Source organism: Rattus norvegicus, chromosome 8, assembly GCF_021556685.1.
Source record: "Rattus norvegicus strain SHRSP/BbbUtx chromosome 8, alternate assembly SHRSP_T2T, whole genome shotgun sequence".
Lineage (NCBI taxonomy): Eukaryota > Metazoa > Chordata > Mammalia > Rodentia > Muridae > Rattus > Rattus norvegicus.
This window is the reverse complement of record NC_141541.1, coordinates 64,121,109-64,136,784: the sequence shown is the minus strand read 5'-3', so window position 1 is coordinate 64,136,784 and position 15,676 is coordinate 64,121,109. Positions and strand designations below refer to the sequence as shown.

General features: G+C 40.9%; 1 long non-coding RNA gene across 1 annotated transcript in view; it reads left to right on the top strand.

Moving 5' to 3' along the window:
- LOC501003 (similar to PGC7) overlaps positions 1-15,676 on the top strand; it is a 65,124-nt gene that overhangs the window by 9,627 nt on the left and 39,821 nt on the right. Inside the window, 8 exon segments of the long non-coding RNA NR_175005.1 lie at positions 734-844; positions 2,054-2,164; positions 2,477-2,515; positions 2,607-2,684; positions 2,869-2,952; positions 9,428-9,492; positions 10,312-10,336; positions 12,768-12,875. This is a non-coding gene — a long non-coding RNA (similar to PGC7).

Here is a 15,676-nt window from a genome sequence, read left to right as displayed (position 1 = left end):
GTGGTAGGAGATGACCACATATCTGAGCTGACCAAGGTGTCTCAGTCCTTTTATTTTTTTGTTAACTGTTTTCATTTCTGGGATCGGTAAGCAGAATATCCATCCCCATCTGTTTTTTTTTCCCCCTGCATGACATAAAAGTAGCCACTAACTTGGTATCTGCAGGTTCAAGGTAAGAGATGTATTGTCCATGGGTGTAAACTACCTTGGGTAGGTAGAGAATGCTAAGAAACAACCTCTTGAGGCACACGTAAACCCCCAGGGATCTAACTGCCACTGTCCAGCAGATTGTCCTGGCACTTCCCAAACACCACAGAACACTTTTGTGGGGTGAGTGCCTCTAAAGAAAAGATTTGCCATGATTTGCTTTTGTAGATTCATCAAGCTTGACGTGAGTCCTTAGGGAAGAGAGAGGTGAGGAGCTGCACAGATTTCACAGTGTTCACATGGCTTTTAAAGAGAGCTGGGTGCTCTCTGTCCTGTACACTCAGTTCTCGGTGCTCTTCTGTGGATACTGTGTCATCTTCATGAATAGAGACCAGGTCACACCTGCTGATCACATACACTGATGTCTGTGATCATCCAGAAATAATGTCCTGAATCAGGAGGATGTGCTTGGAAATAAGTAATGAGATAAATGTTAAAATGCGGAACGAATGTTAAAATGCAGATTGATGATTAGTTTGCCTCTTTGATCCCCCGCAGACCTCCTTCTGTTGTGCTTGCGTTCTAGGTGCTCCTTTGATAAGAACAGAATTTACAAACATTGGCTTGAATAGACACTGCACACTCTCAGACTTGGAGACTGTGTGTACAGCAGAGAAGTCCTGTAGCGCTGCTGATGGTACTGTGGACACTCGTTCGCTAATTAGTTTGAGTTATCAACAGTAGTTGTAGATTAAGTTGTCTCTTTTATGAAAAGAATTAAAATTTCTTGCACTGCCTTTTCATAGTGAGATATTAATTTCCCTAGCTCATCAGTAGAACTGCAACCACAAAATCAAAAAATGTATAACTACACTTTAAAAAAAATTTTTTTATCTTTATTTCTTATTTACGTTTCGATTCTTATTCCCTTTCCCGGTTTTCCCCTCCCCTTCTACATGGCTGTTCCCCTCCCCATCCTCCCCCCCGTTACCGCCCTCCCCCCAACAATTACGTTCACTAGGGGTTCAGTTTTGGCAGGATCAAGGGCTTCCCCTTCCACTGGTGCCCTTACTAGGCTATTCATTGCTATCTATGAGGTTGGAGCCCAGGGTCAGTCCATGTATAGTCTTTAGGTAGTGGCTTAGTCCCTGGAAGCTCTGGTTGCTTGGCATTGTTGTTCATATGGGATCTCGAGCCCCTTCAAGCTCTTCCAGTCCTTTCTCTGATTCCTTCAATGGGGGTCCTGTTCTCAGATCAGTGGTTTGCTGCTGGCATTCGCCTATGTATTTGCTGTATTCTGGCTGTGTCTCTCAGGAGAGATCTACATCCGGTTCCTGTCAGCCTGCACTTCTTTGCTTCATCCATCTTATCTAATTGGGTGGCTGTATATGTATGGGCCACATGTTGGGCAGGCTCTGAATGGGTGTTCCTTCTGCCTCTGTTCTAAACTTTGCCTCCCTATTCCCTGCCAAGGGTATTCTTGTTCCCCTTTTAAAGAAGTATTGAAGCATCCACATTTTGATCATCCGTCTTGAGTTTCACGTGTTTTGTGCATCTAGGGCAATTCAAGCATTTGGGCTAATAGCCACTTATCAATGAGTGCATACCATGTGTGTTTTTCTGTGATTGGGTTACCTCACTCAGGATGATATTTTCCAGTTCCATCCATTTGCCTATGAATTTCATAAAGTCATTGTTTTTGATAGCTGAGTAATATTCCATTGTGTAGATGAACCACATTTTCTGTATCCTGAATCAGGAGGATGTGCTTGGAAATAAGTAATGAGATAAATGTTAAAATGCAGAATGAATGTTAAAATGCAGAATAAATGTTAAAATGCAGATTGATGATTAGTTTGCCTCTTTGATCCCCCGCAGACCTCCTTCTGTTGTGCTTGCGTTCTAGGTGCTCCTTTGATAAGAACAGAATTTACAAACATTGGCTTGAATAGACACTGCACACTCTCAGACTTGGAGACTGTGTGTACAGCAGAGAAGTCCTGTAGCGCTGCTGATGGTACTGTGGACACTCGTTCGCTAATTAGTTTGAGTTATCAACAGTAGTTGTAGATTAAGTTGTCTCTTTTATGAAAAGAATTAAAATTTCTTGCACTGCCTTTTCATAGTGAGATATTAATTTTCCTAGTTCATCAGTAGAACTACAACCACAAAATCAAAAAATATATAACACTAAACTTCTATTGTGGTTCTCAGTGAATGATGTGACCCAAAGGAAGTTGAACTTGTTCTTGTGTGAGGCAGGGTGGCTTCACCTACTATGGTCACCAAGGTATGAGTCACTCACTGTCTCCATTGACTTTTCTTCCAGATCTTGATATGTTTGAAGACAACGTTGAGGATGACTTGGGTAGGGAGAACATTCTCTAAAGTGATGACCTTGGTGGTGGTCGGTAATGGTATTCCTGGTCATATCCAACTCTTCCCTGACTTTCTTCCAGATATTGATATGTTTGAAGAAAATGCTGAGGATGACATGGATAGGGAGAACAGCCTTCAAAGCGATGATCTTGGTGGTGGTAGGTATTGGCATTCTTGGTCACATCCAATTCTTCCCTGATTTTCTTCCAAATTTTAGCTCTATGAATGAGACCAATGCTGAAGATAACTTGGGTATGGAGAATACCCTCAAAGCGAAGATCTTGGTAGTGGTAGGTAATAGCATTCCTGGTCAGATTCAACTCTTCCCTGACTTTCTTCCAGATACCGATGGTTTTAATGAGGTCAACGCTGAGAATGACTTGCATGAAGAGAGCAGCCTTGAAAGCAGCTATGTTAGTAGTAGTGGTAGGTATTGGCATTCCTGGTCAGATCCAACGGGATCATTTGGGTTATTATTCCTTCTCTTTGGGTATCTATGAAAGACTGTCAGTTTGAAGGGTCTTCCAATTGGCTAAGAAGCAATGATGAAACTATTTAATCATTTTATTTAGTTGCTCTTCTCACTGTTCTGATCAAATTCCTGACAGGAAGCATTTTAGTTGAGAAAGGGCTTATTGTGGCGTATAGTCAAAGAGATGATTCCACCATGGGGGAGATGTGACAGCTGTCAGGGAAGGTTTCTTAGCCAGTGCAGGAGCCAGTTGGTCATGTTGTATCCATACTCAAGAGTTAGCAGAAATGAGGTTGGACTCTAAAGCCTAAAATTTCCTCAGTGGGTCACTTCTCCAGGGAAGATCTACCTCTGAGGGAGCCAATCCTCCTCAAGCAGCCCTGCCAGCACAGAGCCAAGTGTTTGAATGTTTGAGGCTATGTGGGACATTTTGCACTCAACCCAGATCACACAGTCTAATTCAAGGCCTTGTGTAAATTGACCATCTCATGCCACATAATCTGGACTGTAAGTAGAAAGACAAGGACCCAGTTTCTTATTTTTTTCCCCTTCTGCAAAAGAAGGTGATATACTCCAAGGGCAGAGAAATGACCATATCATTTGATCCAAAGGTTTATGTGGGTTTTTGTCATCTAGATTGTTGAAAACATTCCTTTCCTCATGTTTTATGTTTTCATTACGTATTATCTGTGTTCTGCCCTTTGTCAAGAGTACACTGTTCTAGTTTGCTTTCTGTTGCTTTGAGAAACACAGTAACAAGAGAAACTCGAGGGAAAGATTTATTTCATTTTATTTTAAAGTTATAGGCCATCATGGAGAGAAGTTAAGGTAGGAACCTAGAGACAGGAAAGTTAGCAGAGATCATGGAAGAACACTCCTTACTGACTTGATCTCTCTGGTTTGCTAAGCTACCTTTAATACACTTCTAAGGCTATGCTGTATAAGAATAGGCCTACTCACAGTTGGCTAGGCTTTCCGAGATCAATTAGCAATTAAGACAATGGCCCACACAGATATCTACAGACCAATCTGATGGAGACAGTTCTCCAGTTTAGGTCCCTTCTTTTCAGGTATGTGAAGCTGACAATGAAGATTAACCAACACAAGGCACACTTATAACGTGACACCCAAACACACGGCTATTAAATTCAAATCATAATTCTTTCTTTATTGCTTGTCCCTGAGATATCATATTAATAATATAATAATATATAAAAAATATATAAATAAAATAATATAATAATATATAATAATATTATATGTATAATAATATATAAAATAATATATAAAAATATATAATAATATATAAATAATATAATATACAGTCTTCAAATAAATCCAACCATTTAAAAGTTCAAGTTCTCTTTAGAAATCCAAAGTCTTTTTAACTATAAGCTTTTCTCAAATGTGGAAGAAGTCATATACCTTGTTTTCTTAGAAGGAAGAGTCAGGGCATACTTAAAATGAAAACACAACGTAAACCCCATAGTCTAAGAGATGAAATGCTCAATATCTGTGACTCGCTCAGACCCTGCTTCTTGGATAAGTTGTACCTCTGTGGTTCTATGACCAGCAGCATGTCTTGTCACCTGTGGAGCCTTGTCAGCTCCACCTGACACCTGAAAATAACCCCAGCAGAGTGTCTGCTGCTGTATGAAACAACTCAGGCCTACACTGTCTGCCTTTCAGTCTTATCTCCCAACCTCTCACCCACCTATTAAGCTCTGGGCACTCAATGGCTCAAGTCAAGTTCCAGATGCTTCTACAATCCTCAAAATAAACTAGTCAGTTGGATCACAGCAACGTATCATTTTTCCTGCCACCGATTTCTGTATTAGTTTCTTTTCTGTTGCAGTAATAAAACAGCAGCAGGAAAAGGAACTTATGGAAGAAAGAATGCATTTTGGCTTACAGTCCCAGAGGTAGAACCCATAATGGTAGGAGAAGCTTGGGAGCACAAAAGTCAGAACAGGAAGCTGAGAGATCAAATCATCAACCAGATGCAGCAATTAGAACAGGCCTACAAGTGGGGTAAACCTATCCATTTTTAACCCCTACTCCCAGGGATGTACTTTGATCAGTAAGACTTCAAGACCATAACATTCTATAACCTCCCCCAAATAACACCACCAACTAAGGACCCAAATGTTTAAATACATGAGCTTTTGAGATTCATTTCCTATTGAAACCATTATATTCTGCCTCTGGCCCCTTTTTCTCATGGCCAAGTGACATTGAATAAGGCATAAAAATCCCATGACTGTACTGATGGAATTGTGGTAACCCATTGTTTACATTCTGTGTTAATAATAGTTTTATATTTTCTGGTATCTCCTCTGAATAAGATGAAGATATCTCTAAAACTCTTTTGATAGTTGAAGTGTTAATTTCCCTAACTTATAAGGAGAAGTGCAAACATGGGGCTTAAAAACACACTTAAACTACCATTGTGGTCCCCACTGAATGAGGAAAACTGAGATTGTTATTTTGCAATGCATGTTTAACCCACTACAGGTACCAAGATGTAAGATGCTCTCTCCACTTACTTACGTCTAGATTCTGATGATATGGGTGGCATGGATGACCCTACCAGCATGGTTGATATGTCTAATGACAGCCTAGAGTTGGAAAAATGTATTAGCGGTGGGTAATGACATTTCTGATCATATGAGATGGTTTAGAAACAGTCATGTTATTCTTTCTCCATGGTTGATAGTCAATTTAAGGGTCTCCCTGATAGGCAGAAGCAATGACGATGCTGTATTAGTAAGTCATTGTTTATGCTATTCTCAATGTTATGACCAAATAACTTTATTATTCTCTCTTGTTTTTTCACTCTTTGCAAGAAGATAACATACTCCTTAGAGAAAGAACTGGCCATGCCATCTGGCCCAGAGTTTAATGTAGTTTGTTACTGTCCTCTAATGGTCAAGCAAAGGTTGTTTCCTTCCCATGTCGCTGTCCTGCCCGTGCTTTTATTAATAAGGATGTTAGTTATTTTCTGTGTCCTACATCTTGTCAAAGGCACATGTTATAATTTGCTTTTTGGTGACATGATAACATATTGATCAAAAGTAACTTTGTGGGGAAAAGGCTCATTTCATCTTTGAGTTACAGTCCACCATTAAAGAAAGTGAAGGCAGGGGCTCAAGACAGCAAGCTGGAGGCAGGAACATAAGCAGAGATCAAGAAGGAGTGCTGCTTACTGATTTGCTCTTTCTGGTTTGCTCAGTCACTATACAATACAGCCCCATCTGCCTAAGGATTGACACCACCCATAGTGGTCTGGGTCCTCCTATGTCAATTAGCAGTCGAGAATATGCCCACAATCATTTTCACAGGCCGATCCGATGGAAGCAGCTCCCTAGTTTTGATTCTGTCTTCCTAGGTGTGGAGGTAGATGATGAGGATTAAATAGCCCTGTTCAGTCTTGTCGACTTGACACACAAGCATGCACATAAGCAGGCCACTGTCAACTCATAGCCTTTCCAGACTTTCTTCAAGATCTCCTGTTGATATAAAATAGCGTACAACATTAAAAGTCCCACTGTCTTCAAATAATGCCAACCACTTGGCAAGTTCAAGTTCTCTTTAAAAGGTCAATCTCTTAACTGTAGTTTCCTGTCCAAAAAAAAGTTTCAAGTGCTCTTTTTGTTCAAAGAAGCAATAAGAAGGCCATAGTGAAAAGAAAGGAAAACAAAACAAGAACAACAAAATAGTACAAGAAGCTCAGTGTCCAACATATTTAGGAAGTACTTACCATCTGCCTTTAAAGACTTACGGAGCTTACAGATAGCCACTGGCAGCCCTCATGCCTTCTATTGGAGGCTAATGCGAACTCCACTCCAAGCTCACTGCTTTCTGTATCCTGTCATCTCCAATAGGCAGAGGTCTCCCTGCAACTGAGCTTGGATTTTCACCAATGGCTTTTGTTTGGCCTCTCTTTAGGGACTCTGACCACTCCACATGGTGCCCCGCCTCAGCTTCTATCCATGTCCCCTTCAATCCTGCAACTTTTATGCCACCATAGCAAGATTTCACCTCAGCGACCATGCTGGTTCCCTATTCATCTGATTTCCCAGCCCTGGCTACCCAAGGGCCATTGTCCCAGTAAAGAGCAGAATTCTTTTCATAGCTTCCTAACCCAAACCTCATTCAAGGCTCCAAGGAGACTTTGCAGCTCTCTGAAACACCACAAACCCAGATTTCCTTGCTTGTCTGTCTTTTAACATTATTTTCCAACATCCTACTTATAAGCTTATTACATTTTGAACACTCAATGGATCTTTATACATTTCCAGAATCCTCCATCAAAGAATGCAATCAGGTCTGTCACAGCAATGCCCCAGCTTTCTGGCACCAATTTTTACATTGGTTGTTTTTTGGCTTATGTTCCAATGATACAGTCTATTTTGGAAGAGGCTCGGGATAGATGGGGTAGAGAAAGAAGCCAAGAGATCCCATTTCCAATTACATTCAGAAAGCAGAACACATTGGATGCAAGTGGGGTGAGGCCACAAACTTGCCAAGCCCACACATAAGGAAATACTTCTCCAAGTCAGGCTTACAGTCTTACAAGTTATATGACTTCCCTCAAACATCGCCACCACCTATGGAATCGAACATACAAATGCATGAGCTTTGAGAGACGTTTGTATCCAAAGCACTGTGTTCAATCCTTGGGCCATAAGCATGCACAGAAGCGTTGGCACATAAGTAGGCCCCTGTTCAACCTTAGTCTTGCCTGTATTTCTCCAAGATCTCACATGTAATAAAATAGTGTACAATGTTAAAAGCCCCACAGTCTTCAAACAATGCCAGCCATTTAAAAGTTTAACTTCTCTTTAGAAGTCCAGAGAAGCAGTAAGAGGCTTTGGTAGAAGGACATGGACGAAGGCATGTGATAGAGAATAAAGCAGAAAAGTCATGCAGCCCTACTGATGCTATGGGAATCCTGCAGTCAGCTTCTTATTAATAGTATTGTGATTATACTATATCTTTGTGAAAAGAATGGCTGTGTCTTGCCGTATTTTTCTGGCTTACCTGTGCAAGTTCAGCCCACAATGTGAAAACATTTAAACACTTGTTTTGGTTCTGATTGCACGACATGAAGTGAAGGAAAGCTGAGCTGGTTCCTGTGAGGCAGTGTGGCTTCACCTATGACAGGCATGGCTATAGACTCTCCGCTGACTCTTCCAGATTCGATATGGAAGAGGGTGAAAATTACTTAGGTATAAATAGCCTTCAAAGCAATGGCCATGGTAGTGGTAGATATTGGCATTCTTAGTCTGATCCGATGAAAAGGTCTGGGGGCAGTTGGGTTATTTCTTTGCTTGGGTGGTCGAGGAAGAGAGAACAGCAACTAAAGGTCTTCCAAATGGACAGAGTCAATGACTAGACCATTGTGTATTAGTTGCTTTTCTATTGCTGCCAAAACACCTGACCAAAAGCTTGGTAAGATCCTGGCTTATAGCTCAAGGGGATCATTCCACCACGGTGGAAAAGACGCACGAGGTGTTTTAGCAGCTCTAGTGGCTACTTTCAAAATTTAATACTATCAGTTTTTTGACTTTTTAAATTAGTCATAATTGTATATAAAATGAATATTTCAGGGACTGGAGAGTATTTGCACATCAGTCAGAAATGTTTGCCACTCTCCCAGAAGACCCAAGTTCAGTTTTTTAGAGCCTATATCGAATTCTCATGGACATTTGTTCCTTCAGCTTCAGGGCATCAAATGTCCTATGCTAACCTGTGATGTCATCAGGCATGGAAATGGTGCACATACATACAGGCACTCAGATAGACATTAAAACAAAACAAAATAAACAAAACAAAAAGTATCCAACATGACTACCTGTGTTTGATTTCCAGATCTCATGTAAACAATGAAGGAGAAAAGAAATTCCACAAAGTTGTCTTCTGGACTCACATAATATATATCATGCACAAACACACACTTCATTTACACTCTTACACACACATACAATATTAAAATTATATATAACTAAAAATCACATACAGTTAATGAATGAGGAATCTAGATGCTGGCCAATGGAATTAAAAGAAGTCTGACAGATACTTAGATAAAAGTACCAGCTGCCCTGATTTCAAAATGGTTTGAAGAAGTAGTAGAAACCTATCATAAACATTTACTTCATTGTCTCCTCAATGAAATATTTTCAGACAGCTTTAGAGTCACATATAAATAGGCAAGCTTTCCTTTCAATTTCTTGAGGACTTCTCTTAATTTTTTTCCCCAGCCAAGAGTGTGTTCACCTATCAACACAGCCATATTTATTAGTGAATTATGTGCATTAAGCCTAAATGTTTAGATTAAATCCATAGAACTCTGTCCACACCAAGCCAAGAGCCCCTGTTAAGCAGTAAGTGGTACCGTGAGCTCAGACCTACTTTGTGTGCTTCCAGGGTTGTCTGATAAACACCAGATGAAGATTCCCCAAGAAAAGGAGAAAAATCCATTGCCAATTAAGGTAAAATATCCTTTTCCTTTTTCTAAGACACTGAAAGGTAAGTTTTAGGATTCCTCTATATTCCATTTTATCACAGGTGAGTGATAAAACTGATAACCTACACTACAGGTATTCAAGAATTTTCTAGTAAAAGGAGGAACTGGAACTGGATCAAGTCATTCTTGATGGAGGGCTAAGTATGAAAATCTGCAGTACCAGATTCTGCAGATTGTTTTAAGGGAGCCTTTCTTCTGACAAGTTTTTTTTTTTTTGGTCTAGATTAAAATGAATGATTTTCACCCAAAAGTTGGCACACATTGCCCATGGAAAGTTTGTTTCTTTCTAAGTGTTCTCTTATCTTTCTTCAGGAGATTTCTAAGATTAAGACAGTTGGAATGTATTTCCCCAGATATTGATGTGGTAAAGTATTTTAATGTCCATTATAAAGACATTGAGGCATTGAGACCTTTAAAGCATGAAGTTAGGGTAAATAATCCAGACCCAGAAGCAACCCTTAATTCATCTCACAATACCAGGTTGTCATAATAGTTCTCTGCCATGTGCCAACAAACCCTTAAGGAAACTCTCGGTATGGGACAAAGAGGTAAGATGGCCTCATCTGAGCTAAATGGGCAGAAATGTGAAAAAATACTTTTTTTTTTTACACAGTACTCAGCCTCATGTGTTTTGTAAGGGTATCACACAATAAGACTAATGCGGAATCTCTTACTTGGCCACTCTTCCAAGTCCTGTTTACCACTGCCCAAAGTCACTAGAAGAACTAAAGACAAACATAACTCAATATGATCTGAGCTTAAGAGTGTCTTCTCTGAATTTCAGGTCCAGTCAAGGAAGCGCAGATACCGTATGTATTCTAGAACGGCTTTCTTAAGACATGCTGGAGATAAGAATTAAGCACTTACTGCACCACTGTTTTCAGAGTTACCTAAGAGAAATGAGGATACCAGGCTTTGTTTACAACTGATATTCCAAGAGACACAATCAAAGTCACATGCTTTTAGTTCTATCATTTATATTAGTCACCTTGAGATTGTGTAACAGACAATTGCATATGTTTCCTTCCCCAAACACCTTGATTTTCCAGCCAATTTCCAATGTTAATTTTGTCAATGAAAAAAATTAAGAGTTCGCTTTCCCCATATTAGTGTGTAGCTCACCACGGACATCCCCGATGGACTCTTTTCTCAGCACATATCCTACTAAAGACGAACCTACCAGGACAGGGAGGCAGGTGACCCAGAGGGTTAGCCAGGGAGTACAAGAACAAACTGTGTTTCCAGATAGGAGGTGTAAACGTGACATTGCAAGCTATAAACTGTGCCTTTTATTCTATCAAGATTTGGGTAGAAATTATGGAGGAACCCTAGCTTTCCAGAATAATTCCAACATACAGTGAACTTAGCTGTCTCAGTGGTCAAGGCTGAGACAGCATCCCTGCATTATGCTGGAGATATGAGTTTAAAAGCTAGAGAGGTCCCAGGCTGGCTCTGGTGTTTAGCTTACAGAAAACTAGGCTACCATGCAGAAAGCATTGGGTTTGATCCTCAGCACTGAGTACCTTGGGGAGTTGATGCACAGTCTTGTAATCCCAGCACTATAGAGAGGAACGCGTGGTGATCAGTCTGAGGCTTTTCCTGGTCATCCCAGGTTGTGACATGAGACTCTGAGAAGAGTAAAACAGCCACCAGAAACAACGATAACCCACACAACCCAGGAAAATAAAAACCTTTCTGCTTCTCGGCAAGTTGATTTTGACAATAGGAGACGCTACACCAGAAAACGTGACGGACAGGTGTCATCATTGGATTTTGCTTCTACATGGCTTATGCTAGGCCAGTGCCTTAGCACTGTAGATGATGTAATTTAAGTCCAAAGAGCCACACATCTCAGGACTCAAGGCCACTAAGTTATTAACATGGTCTCTTTATTTTGACCGTACTTCTTTTCAAGATGAGTTACACTTTCTGCCTGAAGTTTACTTCCCCTCACTGGTGCTGTTTCCATGTTGGCTAATATGAGAGTGTGGGAAGCCAATATTCTCAGTGGATGTATACATTCATCAAACCGTATGATTTTATGTCACTATTTTCAATACGCCTTGTGACTGAGGGCACATCTATAAGTTGACGTCCACTACGGATTGTTGTTGTTAAAGGCAGGTAGGACTGTGTATCTTGCTCAGGATTGGACTGTGGACAGTCGAGTTTGTAGTGTAGAAACTGAACCTTGCTGAGGAAGAAGGAGCAGGGGAGGTGCACACAGACCTAGTGAAGGCTCTGTCCTCCTCTGGAACTTTTCTTAGTTCAGACTTCACGACAGTGTCGATGACAGTTGTCATCTAAAAAGTGATGTGCACAGACACATCCGTTAAATCACCAAATCACCAGACTCCTTGTCTTGTTCATTCAGTTTGAAGGCTTATCCAGAATATATAAATAGAAGGGAAAGTCTGTCCCCCTACACTGTAATATAACAGCCATATTAGAATGGCGTGGAGTCTGAGTCATTGTGTGGTCATTGTATGGTAAGCATCGTTATGGAAACAAAGACACTTAAACTAACCAAACTCCCTCTTATCACTTCTTTTGGAGAAAATGGTTAGTATTTAAATTAGGAACTAAAAAAAAGAAGTAGAACACCCATCCCTGTTCTGTCTTTTTCTCTCGGGGCAACCATGTCACGTGGTACGAAGGCAGCCTCTTACCCACTTCCCTATCTGGATGTGATATTATCCAGTCTTCACAGATTGTAAAACATCATGGTTAGGTGAAGAATGAAGAGAGTAGCCTACTGGTCTGAAGCTGGACCCAACCACAGCTGATTAGCCTTAGCATTCAGCAAACACCACAGAGCAGCCTGTAGACCTACCACTATCCTTTAAGGATTTATGTTCATTTGCTTTCTAAGAGTCATCAGGCTTAATGTAAGTGCTAGGGCAATAGAGTGTCGTAGCACCAACAATGGTGTAGCCAGTACTTGTGTCAGTCTCACTTGGTTTACATGGATCTTAATGGATATCTCACACGCCGAGTCACATTGCTTCTCTGTCAAATACTTCATGAATTGAGACCTTACCATGCCATAGTTGTGATATTTAAAATGGACCCTGATGTTGTGATATTTAAGAAGTAACACTCTGTATCAGATGAGTGTGCTCGAAAGTCACTATTGAGATCAAATGTTATACACAGAACAGTTGTACTTTTTCTGGTTATTGTTTTTTTTTTTTTTAAATTCTATTGAGCTGACCCCTCTTTGTTGTGAACGCATTCCAGTTAGTGCTATACTGAGAAGACTGGGACTTAGGCCCACCGAGTCCTCCAGTGTCAGACCTGAAACAGCGACTGTGGCAGTGGCAGAAAAGGCCTGTGGTGCTAGTGAAGGTACTGTTGATGTTCAATACGTACTTTGATTTCTTAGTAGTCCCTGGTGGCAACACTTGTATTACTTACTTTCCTGTTGCTGTGGTAATACACTAGGACCAAAAGCAGCTCATGAAAGAGTTCATGTTGCGTTTGGATCACACAGGGATCCATGTCAAACATGGTGATGAAAGCCAAGACGAACTGAAAAGGGCAAACTGGAAGCTGGGTGAGGCCGTGAACTCTCGAAGCCTGCCCACAGTGGTGTACTTTCCCCAGCAACGCTCCACTTCCTAAACATTCCACAACTTTTCCAAACAGCATCAACTTCCAGGGAACAAGGCCTCAATTATAGGAGCCTATGATCCTCCACCGCATTCCACTTCTGGCCTCTGTAGGCTTATGACCATGCCTTGACCAAATGCATGACCAAAATGCATTGAGTTCAATTTGAAAAATTCTCCAGAGGGTGCCAAGCCTCAGTTGATACACACACAACACAACTCCTGTATCTAAGGTCCAGGAAACATCAATGGAGAAGGTGTAGAAAAGTTGTAAGAGTCAGAAGACCAGGAGATCTGCTCCCAGAAAAATGGCAGGGAAACGTCATCAATGATCCCTCAACGGTATGGCTGCCCACACAAGACCCGAAGTACAAACACCAACAGACATGCTAATATGGAGGAGAATCTCACTGAGCCCCACCCATAGAAAAAGAAATACAGACAACTGGAGAATACTGAGAACCAGGGAAATAGTCTTCGAAGATGCGCTCCCCCTCCCCCTGACCCTGTCATACATATTGACCCTGAAATCATATACATAAAGTATCATCAAATAGGCTAAACAGGTCGTGTTTACATATTTATTCTAAGAAGTCCCACGTTCAACCAGAAACAGGAAAGAGAGAGAATGAGCTGGAGATAGGGTGAGATTAAGAACTCTTCAAACCTCCAGTAACATCCTTCATTCAGCAAGGCTGTCTCCTTAAGGCTCCACGACCTTCACCATACTATATCTCTCTTTAAAAATACTAAGAATATCTTGCATATTTTTATGTGCAAAGTGTTTGTTTCCGTAGCTCATCAGTAGAATTGCAACCATAGAGCTTAACAATGTATTTCAATGGTTACTGTGGTTCCCCTTGAGTGATATGAACGGAAGGAAAGCTGAGCTGGCTCCTGTGTGGGCAGTGTGGCTTCACCTACTACAGACGGTAGGATTTAAGTCACTCTCCACAGACTTGCTTCCAGACATTAATGTCATGAATGATGGCAACACTGAAAATGAGGGTTTTGTTGTTCGTTTTTTTCCTGAGGCCAGCTTGAATGGCAAAGACCATGGAAGGTGTTGGCTGGCCCTCCTGGTCAGATCCAATGAGAGGGTAGAGCAGCAGTCAGGCTGTTCCTCCTGCTTGGGAGGCAAAAGGAGAGAGGAAGTCAATTTGAGGATTTCCAAATGGCTGGAAGCAATAGGGAGCCTCTGTGACCCAATCATCACGTTTAGTCGCTTTTCTTATTTCTGTGACCACACAGCAGGAAAACATATTTTAACAGAGTAAGGGTTTATTTTGGCTTTAGGACAAGGGTATCTTTCTGGAAGGAAAATGTCGCAGTAGGTGTATGGGGCTGGCTGGTCGCACTGCATCTGTATTCAGGAAGCAGAGAGTACATACAGTTAGTCTAAAGTCTTCCCCAGTGACTCATTTTTCCAGAGATTCTCCATTTCCTACATCCTTTCTTATGCAGTACCCTTGGCTGGTGACCAAGTGTTCAAGCACATGAGGCTCTGGGGAGGGCATTTATAATCAAGCCAGAACACACATTATGTGGTTTTTGACCTTTCTGTAGATTGACCATTTCATATCACATAATCTGAACTCGAGGTAAAAATACAAGAACCTGTTTTCTTATTTTTAACCCCTTTGTCATCCTTTCAGAGAGGAATAGAGTGTGTTCTGCACACAAAGAAATGACCATGCCATCTGATCAAGAGTTAATATAGTTTGTCATAATCTTGGCAATTGTTCCGAAGTCTGCTTACTTTCCTGTGTCCTTATCTTGCCCGTGCTTTCAATAATAAGTGTTTTAGTGATTTCCTGTGCACTGCCTTTTGCTGAAACCACACGGCTGATATAGGGAATCTGCTTGGACACCAGGGAAGTTAGATAAAATGAAAGTATATCAGGCAGACATCTGTGTAACTTAAGATTATTGTGCATGTCTAATGGTGTAGAAAGCAAATGGAAAGACTTCATTTGCTGTGTAAGATCAGTTTTTCACTGGGAATGATTTGTTCCTATATCTTTATATCCTTCTTTCTGATTAAGTGGCTGGCCCAGCAGATAAAGTGCTTGCATTCAAGCATACAGTCTTTCCCATGGCTTGACCAATAGCTCAGGGGAGACATGAACATATTTCTGAGGCAGTTGTAATATAAGATAGTGGACTTTCTAAGTTTAAGAGTACTAGACATATAAACAAATACTGGCAGCCTAACCCATCTTTTACAGTTCATTGCATTCGAGCAGGATCTTCTGGCTAGTCAGGTGATTGGAACTTTCCGAAGAGTGACAGGGATTTACTTTAGCGAGTGGATGCTGACCATGCAGTTGGGCCAACACAGGAATAAATTCTAAAGTTGTATCTGTTTCTGAGCAACAAAAGTCTGTTTTAAAGTATTGAAATGAATACTTTTGGGATAAACAAGGATATATCTGAGAACAGTAGCTTGAGAATTGGCTCTAGGGGGCTGGAGAGATGGCTCAGCCGTTAAAGGCTAGGCTCACAACCAAATATATAAGAGAATTGACTCTAGGGTCT